The following is a 14149-nucleotide window of genomic DNA, read 5'->3' on the forward strand; positions in this document are numbered from 1 at the left end:
ACCAACACAGCACGATCCCAATATCATTCCATAATTTTAATGAATACATTTTGAGGTATTTCTTGAACCTCACTGCTTCCAAACTCAAGTTTCGTCTTAGTTGCGATACATTTGTATTCCCCTGTTGTTCCCAGCTTTTTACTCTGGGTAACTTAATATATATATACTAGCAGAAGTACCCGGCATTGCCGGGCGGGGGAGGGGAGGGAAGGGGGAAGGGGAGGGGAACAGGGGGGAGGGGAGGAGCGGGGGATTGGGGGGGAGGGCAGAAAGAAAGGAAGGGGTAGGGGGAAAGGGAGGAGCATGGGGGAAAGGGAGGGGGAGAGGAGGGGAAAGGGGAGTGGGGAAGGGGAGAGGGTAGGGGGAGGGGGAAAGGGAGGGGGAGCGGGAGGGAGGGGGAGGAGGAGGGAGGAGTGGGAGGGGGAGCGGGAGGAGTGGGAGGGGGAGCGGGAGGGAGGGGGAGGAGGGGTGGGGGGGAGGGAGGAGTGGGAGGGTGGGGGGAGGGAGGAGTGGGGGGGAGGGAGGAGTGGGAGGGTGGGGGAGGGAGGAGTGGGAGGGTGGGGGAGGGGGAGGGAGGAGTGGGAGGGTGGGGGAGGGGGAGGGCGAGGGGGATGGGGGAGGTGGAGGGGGTGGGGGAGGTGGAGGGCGAGGGGAGGTGGAGGGCGAGGGGAGGGGGAGGGGGCGAGGGGAAGGGGAGGGGGAGGAGGAGAGGGGTGGGAAAGGGGTAGGACAGAAAGGAAGGGGTAGGGGGGAAAGGGAGGAGCATGGGGGAAAGGGAGGGGGATGGGGAAGGGGTAGGGCAGAAAGGAAGGGGTAGGGGGAAAGGCAGGGGCATGGGGGAAAGGGAGGGGGAGGGGAGGGGGAGGGGACGGGGGAGGGGGGATGGGGGGAGGGGAGGGGGATGGGACGGGAGGGGAGGGGGGAGGGGAGGAGAGGGGGGAGGGGAGGGGAGGGGAGGAGAGGGGGAGGGGTATATATATATTTTTCGTATACAAGATCAAGGCTCGTGTAAGAGCTAACATTAATCACAAAAGACAAACTGACACATAAAACATCAGATAAAGGGAGCGGGAGACAAGATGGGGAGAGAGAGGGAAGCACACAAGTACAACATTTGAGAGCAGGGACATCGGGAGATCTGTGGGAGGGAGAGGGCTTGGGGGAGGAGTCACCGGAAGGGCGCGGGGGTGGGTGGGAGAAGTATAAAACACAAAGACACTGCTAGGACCTCCAGGAAAGAAGTCGGAATTTCAAAAAAGTGGCTCTGGGGTGAATTAACGGGGGTAGAAAAGATCAAGGTTTTGGATGGGGGAAGACAAGAGATGGTGGTGAACAGCTGTTTTAAAGACCTGGAGGGAGGAGTGTGATTGAAGGGAGTGGGGGAGTTTGTTCCAGAGGCGGGAGAAAAGAGGAGTTAACGTGAATATAGAGTCTTGATTTTGGCAGCTTAACCATGAGAGGGTTGCAGGCAGATCTTGTGCGACCTTTAGGAATATTTGGGGGACAGAGCACAGACAGGGTTGGGGGTGGCAAGGCCAGAGATGAGTCGGCAGAAGACAGAAAGACCACCAACCTGCCTGCGGTGAGTGAGTGAAAGGCCCTCAGAATCAGCTTCATCGCAGGAGATTCCAATGATTCTGAAAGATTTGGTTTCAACAGCGTGAAGCCGAGCTTGGTGTGAGGCAGGAGTACCGGCCCAGAGGGGGGAACAGTATTCCATTGAGCTGCAGATGGAAGCCTTGCATGTGGTGAGGAGCTCAGGTGTGCCAAGGAAGGACTTCACACGACGGAGTATGCCCAGTCGGCGACTGGCTTTGGAGGCCAGCTTGGAAATGTGGTTTTCCCAGGAAAGATCATGGCAGATAGTGAGACCCAAAAGCTTGAGTGACAGAACTTATTGGAGAGGATTGTTGAGAAAGTAGATGGGAGGGTTTTCCAGACGGTCTTTTCAGAGAGACATAGTAAGAGTGTGAGATTTGTCAGGATTGAAAGACATGTTCCACTTGTTTGACTAGTCTGTGATTTTGTCCAGGTCTTCAGAGAGTGAGGAGGCTGCAGACTGCCAATCTGAGGGATGTGGTATGGAGCGGCAGAGAGTGGAGTCATCAGCAAAGAGATAGAGACGATTTTCCAGAGAGTCGGAGAGATCATTGATGAAGACCAGAAAAAGCACAGGGCCCAGAACACTGCCTTGGGGAACTCCAGCCTGAACAGGAAGGGGAGATGAGAGAAACCCATTCAGGGCCACACTTTGACTACGACCAGAGAGGAAGTCCACAAGCCAAGTGTGGAGATTTCCATGGATACTATAGGAGGAGAGATTGGTGAGCAGAGCTGGGTGCCAGACAATATCGAAGGCACGTGATATGTCAAGGGAGACAGCTCTGATTTCCTGTTTAGCATTAAGGACCTCCATCCATTGTTGAGACAGCAGAAGCAGTATGTCCAGAGTAGAATGACCTCGTCTGAATCCAAATTGATGATCCGAGATCAAGTCATTGGAGAAGAACTCTTTAGCGAAGAGCTCTTATCTCTTTCACGAGCCTCGATCTTGTATACAAAAAAACAAACAAAAAAAAAACGAAGGATTTGATATCTGAAGCAATGATGGATTCCATGACCTTGCTGATTATTGGAAGCAAACTGATTGGTCTGTCGTTGCAAGGATCTGTTTTTGCACCTTTTTTGTGTAAAGCGGTGTCGTATAGGCAAGAAATTCAAAAATGTGCTTATTTAAGCTGCATGAGGCATTTTTGAGGAAAAGCAAACAAATAGGTTTTTCTGAAAGGGATTTTCGTGCTGAATATGAATATCTTGTTTGTGTTTCCCAAAATTGCCTAATTAGGTCATTAATTAAGGTCAAAGGTCAATAAGTGCAAAATTCAAGTTTTCACAGAAATTATTTTATTTTTAATATCCAATACAGTGGCGAAAAAGTTTATCGAGTATCTATCATATTAAGCCATATATCGTATGTCAAAGATTTGAATTTAATGGAAAATGTGAGAAGTTCGCTGTTCGCTGTTCATGGTAGGAATTGTGGTACATGTGATAGGGACATGTAATATGTTCACATGTGATATGTTCGTGAGATGTGATATCACAAGTGATATCATGTGATATCACATGAGATGTGATATCACAAGAACGTGAGATGATATATCATCTCGTGAGATGTGATATCACAAGAACATGTGATATGTTCGCTGTTCAGTAAAGCTGTTCAGTAAATGTCAGGCACCAGAATCAATGCCACCATCCAGTGATGCTGCACATCACCATATACAGCGTGCAAATTACCAGAGCTTCATATGGAGAGAAGCGTGCAATCCAAACCCAGTAATTCCTTCCCCAATGGACTCTGCTGGATGGAAGCTGGCCGATGGTCTTCTCTCACCGGTGCTCACATCTTTACCCCCTATCCCAAAAGCATGCAAGGGCATTGTACAATGTGGCTGTACCAAGGGTTGCACCAGTGATAGGTGTTCGTGCAAGAAATGGGATTTGAAGTGTACGGACGCATGCAAATGCAGTGACTCGGAGACTGTAACATGCAAAAACAAGACTAAATAACGCCAATGCTCGGATATTGCCACAATCCGGTTATTTGACACTTCATCAGTGTTGGTTTAAGGGGGTGAAATATAAATATAAAATATAGAAATATAAAAAAGGTGACATATTCCTTTCTAATATATTGTAACGAATTTGGAAAGTGTAAAGAATGTGAGAATTGGTTTGCGGTGTTTTAACTGGCCCTCGTAGAGTAAATAAGATCGAAAGACGTCCCCCTAGTTAATTCCATGAACCTACAGACAGGCCACGATATATCTTTTGAAATAGCTTATTTCCTTATTCTATGTAGGCTAAATATGTGTTTCCCACTAGATTGGCTCTGCATTGCATCAAACGAAATAAGCGTAGGCCCCTCCGATGATCCATGGCAGCTCAAGTGCCAGAGATTCCCCCACTTGAGCTTTGACAGCAAGCGTTTATTGCAGTACTGAACTGCTGTGCAACGTGGCGGCGCATTACCTGCAGCTGCTGACCGGTTTTCGGCATTTGCGGCCATTACGAACAAGGGGAGTGGCTAGAGAAGACGGGTCGCCCCCCTCGTCATAGGGGGGAGGAGTAAGTCGGCCCCGCTCATCCAACCCAGAACAAGGGGTTTGGCTAAGAGAGGGCGGAGCGGGAACCCCCGAGAAAGTGCGCGAAGGTTCGGTGAGAAACCAATATAAACCGCCGCGGGACGCACTCTTACCCTCTTGCTCTGACCCCGTCCTCTTGCTTGCTGTCGCTCTTTGGTGCTGGGGAGAAGGAAGACGCCTGAACGAGCAGGTGTGACCGAGCCTGCGAGCCATCGTGCAACCAGCTGCGCTGCAGTTAAGAGGACGCAGGCCACGAAAAGGGCGCGCCAGGCAGCAATACACGTGGAAGCTGAACCTCCCTTGCCTCTCAATAGCCATCCATCCTCAAGCCATACCTGCCTGCAATTTTCCCCGTGTAAGTGTGAACGTCGTCTGTCTTGAATGTTGTCCGGGGGTTTATAAGTAAACTGCATAGATAAGCTAACGATTCACTGTGTGACTGCTCCTTCCATCCATTGCTTGTAAATAACTTGATCGCTCCTTCTTTTTGCTTGTGTGTATAATAAATCCTGTTGTTCCTCCGTACTCTGTCTTCTTCTCTCTTCCTTCTCTTTCGGTCGCTTTAGAGGTTTCCAAATTGAATACCTGTGGCGCGATTTGGTCAACGTTGGGGGAGTCGGGCTAATCGGGGATCCTGTAACGGTCGCGGTTGACCATCCGCTCGGCCCAAAGTAACATCTTGTCCGCGACCCGTAACAATTAACATTCGGGTTACATAGGGTGACATAGTCACTATTTCGGTCTTTGAGGCCGGCCGATAGGCACAGTGTGACCAGAAGGGACGAGGTTCTCCTGACCACGTGGCCCTCGACTTGGTGGGGTTTGTCCGCACAATGTGGACGCTTCCAGGATAACTTTAGCCGGGGAGCATTTGGGCGCCCCGGTCTGATACTGCCGCCCACGCACAGAACAACTTGTGAGTGCACGTGGGTCCCGGCGGTCCCACTGGCCTAGCGCTACCATGTTTAGACAGCGAACTCCGTCCCCGGGCACTGGCACCTACTCCCGGAAGTTTGAGAGAATAGCGGCGCCAGGCACGGTAGGACACCCGCGGAGCCCCGGCGGACCAGGGACGCGCGAGCCTACGCGTTAGCGTACTACGGCAGAATAAACGGCTTTGGCCACGGCCGGGCCGATATTCGGCCCGGTCGCACCGGAAATGAACTGGTTCGACGCCCGCGCTGGAGAGGTCGCGGGCGACTGAGATGTATTAACAAATTAATTAATTAATTTGAGACGTCCGATTTCTAGTGTTTGGAAATTTGGAAGAGCTTGACCCTAGCCTTTCCCTTGCGAGGGCAAGGAGGAACTTAACGATCTGGGAAGCGAGAGGCGTTCCATTAGTGGACGCGCCCCTCACGCCCGACTTTTGGGCGGCCCCGGCAGGCCGTTTGTTTTGACGTTCCGTGACAGGCCCCGCACCCCCACCTCCGGGCCGACCGGGCGACCGGAATGAATCCCGGTGTCCCGATCCGAACCTTCAGAGCGGGCCGGCTGGGGAGTGACTGGCACCCCGTACCTGCACTTTCCGTCCCTGCGGTCCCAAATACCGGAACCACCCACGGTCCCAAATACACGGTCCCTGCGGTCCCAAATACCGGAACGCGTGACGTGGTGACGTCATCGCGCTTTCACCTTAAAAGATTTATTTGATATAAGTTAATATTTTGATATAAGCCTTAGAAAACCAACCCTATAGAAGTCAATACCTCCAACGACACAGGCGCGCATTCGTGCCGCGTGACGTGGTGACGTCATCGCGCTTTCACCTTAAAAGATTTATTTGATACAAGTTAACATTTCGATATAAGCCTTAGAAAACCAACCCTACAGAAGCCAACACCCCCAACGACACAGGCGCGCATTCGTGCCGCATGACGTGGTGACTTCATCGCGCTTTCACCTTGAAATATTTATTTGATATAAGTTAATATTTTGATATAAGCCTTAGAAAACCAACCCTATAGAAGTCAATACCTCCAACGACACAGGCGCGCATTCGTGCCGCGTGACGTGGTGACGTCATCGCGTTTTCACCTTAAAAGACCTATTTGATATAAGTTAATATTTTGATATAAGCCTTAGAAAACCAACCCTGTAGAAGAACCCGGTGCAATAATCGAAAACCGATTCAAAATGGCCCCTCGCTACGATTTTCCACGATCACATTTTATTTTCACGTACTTCAAATCGACGGATTTTTACCAAATAAAATACCCCACTCAATGCACTGATGTCGTTTTTGCGGCAGAAGTGAAAACAGATTCTAATTTGGAAATAAAACGAAGGCGTGCACAATGTAACAAAATCTCCTCCGGATCCAAAGTCGAGCCGCGGAGCGTGGTGACGTCACTGCGTTTACAGGCTTAAACGGCAATTTTATATAAGTTAATATTTTGAATAACTCGGTCAATACCAGTCCGAATTTCGCCAAATAAAGGTTCCCGTTATCCACAGATACCCCTGTATCCTCCTAGACGCGAAGTCAGGATGAATTTCGCAAAAAATAAAGTCCTTCGGCAACGAAAATTTAGCATGGGGTTTTCCTATGAAAATTTACCCTGAAGTAATTTTACCGAAAATCCTGGAAATTTCGCGGGGCCAGTTTCTGTCGAGTGTTAAGACGTACTAGCGACTGCGAAATCCGGAATCAGAATTAAAATCCGAGCCTCCGTTAGCTCTAAGGGCCCCCCAAAACAAATCGCATATATTCCTAATGAAAAAACTTCGAAGCTCCTAAATCCCGAATCCCAGACCATCCGATGTCAATCCATATATCCACACCTCGCTACGAACGTTATGCATCTAATGATAAGCATAAGAACCATCAAAAAATATTTTAAAACCACTTTATTGGACAAAATGAGGTGCGGCCTAGCATCTAGTCAAGACCAAGTCACCCAGGCCGACCACGCATCCCGACCCCAAATTCCTCATCGACGATAACTAAACAATATATTATATGACTCGCACCGTACATACCTCCTTCTAGTTCTTGTTCTTGTCTTGATATACTCACTCAGACTCACCCTATCACGACTGAATCCTCTCAGCTCTCCCAAATGGCGTCTGCTCTGCCTCGTGTCTCCCATCCCACTCCTGACACCAATTGTTACGGGTCGCGGACAAGATGTTACTTTGGGCCGAGCGGATGGTCAACCGCGACCGTTACAGGATCCCCGATTAGCCCGACTCCCCCAACGTTGACCAAATCGCGCCACAGGTATTCAATTTGGAAACCTCTAAAGCGACCGAAAGAGAAGGAAGAGAGAAGAAGACAGAGTACGGAGGAACAACAGGATTTATTATACACACAAGCAAAAAGAAGGAGCGATCAAGTTATTTACAAGCAATGGATGGAAGGAGCAGTCACACAGTGAATCGTTAGCTTATCTATGCAGTTTACTTATAAACCCCCGGACAACATTCAAGACAGACGACGTTCACACTTACACGGGGAAAATTGCAGGCAGGTATGGCTTGAGGATGGATGGCTATTGAGAGGCAAGGGAGGTTCAGCTTCCACGTGTATTGCTGCCTGGCGCGCCCTTTTCGTGGCCTGCGTCCTCTTAACTGCAGCGCAGCTGGTTGCACGACGGCTCGCAGGCTCGGTCACACCTGCTCGTTCAGGCGTCTTCCTTCTCCCCAGCACCAAAGAGCGACAGCAAGCAAGAGGACAGGGTCAGAGCAAGAGGGTAAGAGTGCGTCCCGGGGCGGTTTATATTGGTTTCTCACCGAACCTTCGCGCACTTTCTCGGGGGTTCCCGCTCCGCCCTCTCTTAGCCAAACCCCTTGTTCTGGGTTGGATGAGCGGGGCCGACTAAACACATATTTAGCCTACATAGAACAAGGAAATAAGCTATTTAAAAAGATATATCGTGGCCTGTCTGTAGGTTCATGGAATTAACTAGGGGGACGTCTTTCGATCTTATTTACTCTACGAGGGCCAGTTAAAACACCGCAAACCAGTTCTCACATTCTTTACACTTTCCAAATTCGTTACAATATTGTTAGATATATTGTTGTCATATATAGAGAGGAAACCAAACTCAGTTTTGGTGGCCTACGTTGGAAAAAAGACAAATCCATGTGACCAAAATTGAACTGTTATTGAGATATTGGCAATTGAACCGTTATTGAGATATTGGCGATAGAATCAAGAATTCCTATCATATTTTTCATTTAATTTGAATATTCGGCACATAATATGACGTTTAATTTGAATGATATGCAGAAAATTCTTGTAAATTCATCTAGGCGACGTCAAATAGGACCTTACGAAAATTTCATTAAAATTCGCATTTTGTACTAATTAACCCTTGACCCTAATTGGTGGATAATTATGCAAATTTCGCAAAACAAACAACAAAGTCTCATTCCCCTGAACCTAGACAATGATGATATGCCATATACTCTTTTCACTGGTGCATTTTGACATGAAACATCAAAGGGAAATCGACTGACATGGCACTCCGTAGAAAGGTCAACCGTTACGGAGATATGCTCCATAGAAGTGAAAATTTCTTTCACATTTTCCATTAAATTCAAATCTTTGACATGCAATGTATGGCTTAATATGATAGATATTGGAAAATCTTTTTACCACTGTATTGAATATTAAAAATAAAACAATTTTTGTGAAAACTTGAATTTTGCACTTATTGACCTTTGACCTTAATTAATGACCTAATTAGGCAATTTTGGGAAACACAAACAAGATATTCATATTCAGCACAAAATTCCCTTTAAGAAAAACCTATTTGTTTGCTTTTCCTCAAAAATGCCTCATGCAATCACATTTGCTGGAAATTGAACCAGTCTAGTGTGTGGGAACAGAAATGTCGGAACAGAGAGAGATGGGTTTGGGACTAAAGATTTAGAGGCAAACACAGAGTTGAGGCATTCGGCTTTGTCACATGCGGAGTCAGCTGTGTAGCCGTTTGAGGTAAGGGAGGGGATGGAGGGGGAACAAACACCAGAAACAGAATTGACCAGACGCCACCAGGATTTGGAGGAAGGAGACAGGTTTGAGAGTTCATGCTTGAGAGTAGAGAGATATTGTTTCCTGGCTCTCCTGAGGGTAGGCACACACTTGTTCTGAGCTTTGTGAAAGGAATGGAGATTTCCTTCAGTTGGATTAGCCTTCCATGAAGTGTAGGCAAGTTGCTTCATGGCAACTGCCTCACCACAAGATTCCGTGTACCATGGACGGGAGGAAGGGTATGACAACTGAAGACGAGATGGGATAAATCTGTGCATGAGAGAGAGCAGTTTCCTTTGGAAAAATTCCCAGGAAGAGTTGATGTCAGAGGCAGTGGAGATGGGAGACCAGTCCAAATGATTGATGGCTGCTTGAAGACCGTTCCAGTCAGCCTGAGTGAAATGCCAGACTCGTCGACGCTGAGGAGGCTCTCTGAGAATGGCATTATCTCACGGCTTAATGGCATCTATATTGAGCATTATCAAATCCCACACGTTCCATGAATTTCTCACGAACTCCAAGTTCCAAAACAAGAACTCACAAACTCCAGGTTCTGCCAACTTCAGCTTAAAACTTTTCAAATGTTGATTCCAATACATATTGCTACAGTTTTGAGGAGTCCCAGAGAGATCCTCACGTTGTCAAAGCTAGTTATTTCATAGTACTAGGGAGCCCGTTGTTCCATTGGACCAAATTTTCATTAGTCTTCACTTCCTTGAAGCACACCTGCCGACTGGACTCGGGGTTTTTTTTGGGTCCTCAGAGTATTTTGGGTCATCTGGGTCTTTTGGACCTCTAAAACAATAGGCTTCTAGATTTTGGTTGGGTGAACCAATTCAGTCACACGATATGCAAACCCTGTTCAAATCACAAGTCAATTGGACGGAAATTGACGATTTTATGAAACGTTGACCTCTTGACCTCAAAAACAATAAGCTTTTGACTAGCTCGACCAGATGTTTAGGTTTCACGATGAACAATGGAACTACGACCTGCATAAGGTGGCCACAATGTCTTGTCACCGCTTGTAAAGATTGTGACTTTGCCTTTTATCATATAAGCTGACAACACTGAATGGTTACACAAGTTATACCACATACATTTGCAGCACTCGTTAATTTCATTACACATTTTGCATTACACTATTTCACTGAGTAACTTTATTACACATTTTGCAGCACGTGACTAAAGCCTCAAGTGTCCAGTGGATCCGTTTGTGCTCCATCATTGTCATTACAGCGAATAATTGTGCGCCATGTTCTGTGGGCCATTTCCCGGAGTATTTTGGAGTGGTCTGATTAAAAGGAAGTTTCACTGCTTGTTTAAGGTCATCAGTGGTTTGGTCGTGCTGCTGTGCATCAAGCTCTTTTATGAAGCTCCAAAGGCAACGTCACAACTTTTACAATAGGTGACAAGATATTGTAGTACCCTGTAGGCGATTGACAAGCAGATAGAACAGGACTCGATGGAGCGCATACCTCCACCAGACTGAAATGTTTACATTTTCTATCCCATTAATACGCCATCAGTACCTGAGTAGGTGGATCTGATTGATACTATCTGGCAGATACTAAAACAAGAAGACGTTATGCAGAGCACGCAAAATCCACCCCCCCCCCCGCCCCCAAAAGGATGCCATTGCTCCAATAAATTGTCCATTTCATCCAAATTAAAATTGATGATATCGATCAAATCTCGGGTTAATATGGTGAAAAGTGACGATTTTTAAAATGAAAATTTATGATTTTAGAAGTTTCACCTTGAGTTGACCGTTTGACCTCAAAATCAATCGGCTTCTCAATTGTGACGACCTCTACGACTTGGTGAAGTTTCATGACGATCGGTTAAGAATTGCAACCTGTACAAACAGAATAGTTTGTGACAAACAAACAGAATAATAAAAAATCACTCATGGAGCGACACTTGGCAAAACAGAACAAAGTAGAATGGCACTCAGTAGAGCATCCTTTCAACCTCAAAAATAGTTGGTGGTTAAATTCATTTGGCTGATGTGAAAATCTTATTCAAATTTCAAATCAATCGGATGAAAATTGAGGCTTTTAGAAATTTGAAAAAGTGGTTCACCTTGGGCCTATGTTGACCTTTTGGCCTATGCTGATCTCAAAAACAGTTGTTGGTTGAATTCAGTTAACTGATGTGTATATCCATTTCAAATTTCAAGTGAATCGTATGAAAATTGAGGATTTTAGAAATTTGAAATTGTTGTTGACTTTTGGCCTATGTTGCTCTTTTGGCCTACGCTGATCTCAAAAATAGTTGTGGTTGAATTCATTAAGCCGATATGTAAATCCTATTTCCGATCCGATCTGAGGGAAGAGGAATGGAGCGGCAGAGAGTGGAGTCATCAGCAAAGAGATAGAGAGGATTTTCCAGAGAGTCGGAGAGATCATTGATAAAGACCAGAAAAAGCACAGGGCCCAGCACACTGCCTTGGGGAACTCCAGCCTGAACAGGAAGGGGAGATGAGAGAAATCCATTCAGGGCCACACGTTGACTACGACCAGAGAGGAAGTCCGCAAGCCATGCATGGAGATTTCCATGGATACCATAGGAGTAGAGTTTGGTGAGCAGAGCTGGGTGCCAGACCGTATCGAAGGCACGTGATATGTCGAGGGAGACAGCTCTAATTTCCTGTTTGGCATTGAGGACCTCCATCCATTGTTGAGACAGGAGAAGCAGCATGTCCAGAGTAGAGTGACCTGGTCTGAATCCAAATTGATGATCAGAGATCAAGCCATTGGAGAAGAGGAAAGATTTCATATCCGAAGCATTGATGGATTCCATGACTTTGCTGATAATTGGGAGCAGGCTGATTGGTCTGTCGTTAAAAGGATCTGTTTTTGCACCTTTTTTGTGTAAAGCGGTAATGTTTGCTGATTTCCAGGATGCTGGCAGATGACCTTGAGCAAAAGATAGGGTGAAAAGAACAGAGAGAGGGTGAGATAGAGTGGCAGAGCAGGATTTTAGGACCCTGGGCTGATGCCGTCTGGTCCAGTTGCAGAATCAGAGTCGAGGTTAGACAAAAACTCCTCCACCTTGTCAGGAGAGAAGGACACAGAGTCCAGGAGCAGTTGGGTTCGACTGGGAAAGGTGGGAACAGAGAGAGATGGGTTTGGGACTAAAGATTTTAAGGCAAACACAGAGTTGAGGCATTCGGCTTTGTCACGTGCGATGTCAACTGTGTGGCCATTTGAGGTAAGGGAGGGGATGGAGGGGGAACAAACACCAGAAACGGATTTGACCAGACGCCACCAGGATTTGGAGGAAGGAGACAGGTTTGAGAGTTCGTACTTGAGTGAGGAGAGATAGTGCTTCCTGGCACTCCTGAGGGTAGACACACACTTGTAGACCTTTGGCCTATGTTGACCTTTTGACCTCAAATACATATAGGATTTTGTCGGACCACGAACTCTACCATTTGGCGAAGTTTCGTGAGGATCGGTTTAAAATTGTGACCTGTAGGCAAGTATAAGTGAGCGGACAGACAAACATACAAACAAATGAAAAATCACTCATAGATCGATACTTGGCAAAACAGAACAAAGTGCAATGGCACTCAGTAGAGCATCCTTTTAGCCTCAAAAATAGTGGGTGGTTGAATTCAGTTGGCTGCTATGAAAATCCTATTGAAATTTCAAGTCAATCGGATGAAAATTGAGGCTTTTAGAAATTTGAAAAAGTGGTTCAACTTGGGCCTATGTTGACCTTTTGGCCTATGCTGATCTCAAAAACAGTTGTTGGTTGAATTCAGTTAACTGATGTGTATATCCCATTCAGATTTCAAGTGAATCGTATGAAAATTGAGGATTTTAGAAATTTGAAATTGTTGTTGACTTTTGGCCTATGTTGCTCTTTTGGCCTACGCTGATCTCAAAAATAGTTGGTGGTTGAATTCATTAAGCCGATATGTAAATCCTATTCAAATTTCAAGTCAATCGGATGAAAATTGAGGATTTTAGAAATTTGAAAAAAGAGATTGACCTTTGGCCTATGTTGAACTTTTGGTCAAAGGTAATCTCAAAAATAGTTGGTGGTTGAATTCAGTTCGTCGATATGTACATCCTCTTCAAATTTCAAGTCAATCGGATGAAAATTGAGGATTTTAGAAATTTGAAATGGTTGTTGACCTTTGGCCTATGTTGACCTTTTGGCCGATGCTGATCTCAAAAATAGTTGGTGGTTACATTCAATTAGCTGATATAAAAATCCTCTTCAAACTTGAAGTCAGTCGGATGTAAATTGAGGATTTTAGAAATTCAAAAAAGTGGTTGACCTTTGGCCTATGCTGATCTCAAAAATAGTTGGTGGTTGAATTCAGTTAGCCGATCCTATTCAAATTTCAAGTCAATTGGATGAAAATTTACGATTTTAGAAATTTGAAAAGAGTGGTCGACCTTTTGACCCCAAAAATATATAGGATTTTGTGAAGCCACAAACCCTACCATTTGGTAACGTTTAGTGAAGGTCAGTTTGAAATTGTGTCCTGTTGGCAAGTATAAGTGAGCGGAGAGACAAATACACAAACCGGAGTGAGCAACATACTTTATCAACATCTTCGCAAAAAAAATATAAAAAAACTGCCAATTAACAAAGGCAATTGCCGAATATACATGAAAAATCCTCAATTTTGCCAGTAATAACTCTTTTTTTCGTTATGGATCGCCCCGTATATGTATACAGGGCATCAAAAAATATTTACACTCATGAATGTTCCTCTCCACGGAAATCTTTAGTAAAAGGCGAAAGATTTATACGAATTGAAGAGAAACCAGAGTATGACTTATTTGGTATATTCTCATTCTTTTATGTGCACATCACGGTTTGACATATATGGTGTTTCCGAAGTCATCCTAAATGATTGATTTTACATTATTCCCTCATTTAGGATATTGCATGCTATCATAATCCATCAGTACTTTCTGAATTTATGGAGAATTTATTCTTCATTTCACGACTATTTATACAAAATCAACACCTTCTCAGGATCTCCCCTCACGTT

At 45.7% G+C, this 14149-nt stretch overlaps 1 non-coding gene across 1 annotated transcript; it reads right to left on the minus strand.

The window, feature by feature from the left end:
• Nucleotides 1-13811: 13811 nt before the first annotated feature.
• Nucleotides 13812-13927, minus strand: LOC137430411 (U5 spliceosomal RNA). The gene has a single exon (XR_010985053.2). It is a non-coding gene; the product is annotated as a U5 spliceosomal RNA (small nuclear RNA).
• Nucleotides 13928-14149: the final 222 nt, after the last annotated feature.

This window comes from Myxine glutinosa, chromosome 6 (genome assembly GCF_964187855.1).
Source record: "Myxine glutinosa chromosome 6, kmMyxGlut1.1, whole genome shotgun sequence".
NCBI classification, from domain to species: domain Eukaryota; kingdom Metazoa; phylum Chordata; class Myxini; order Myxiniformes; family Myxinidae; genus Myxine; species Myxine glutinosa.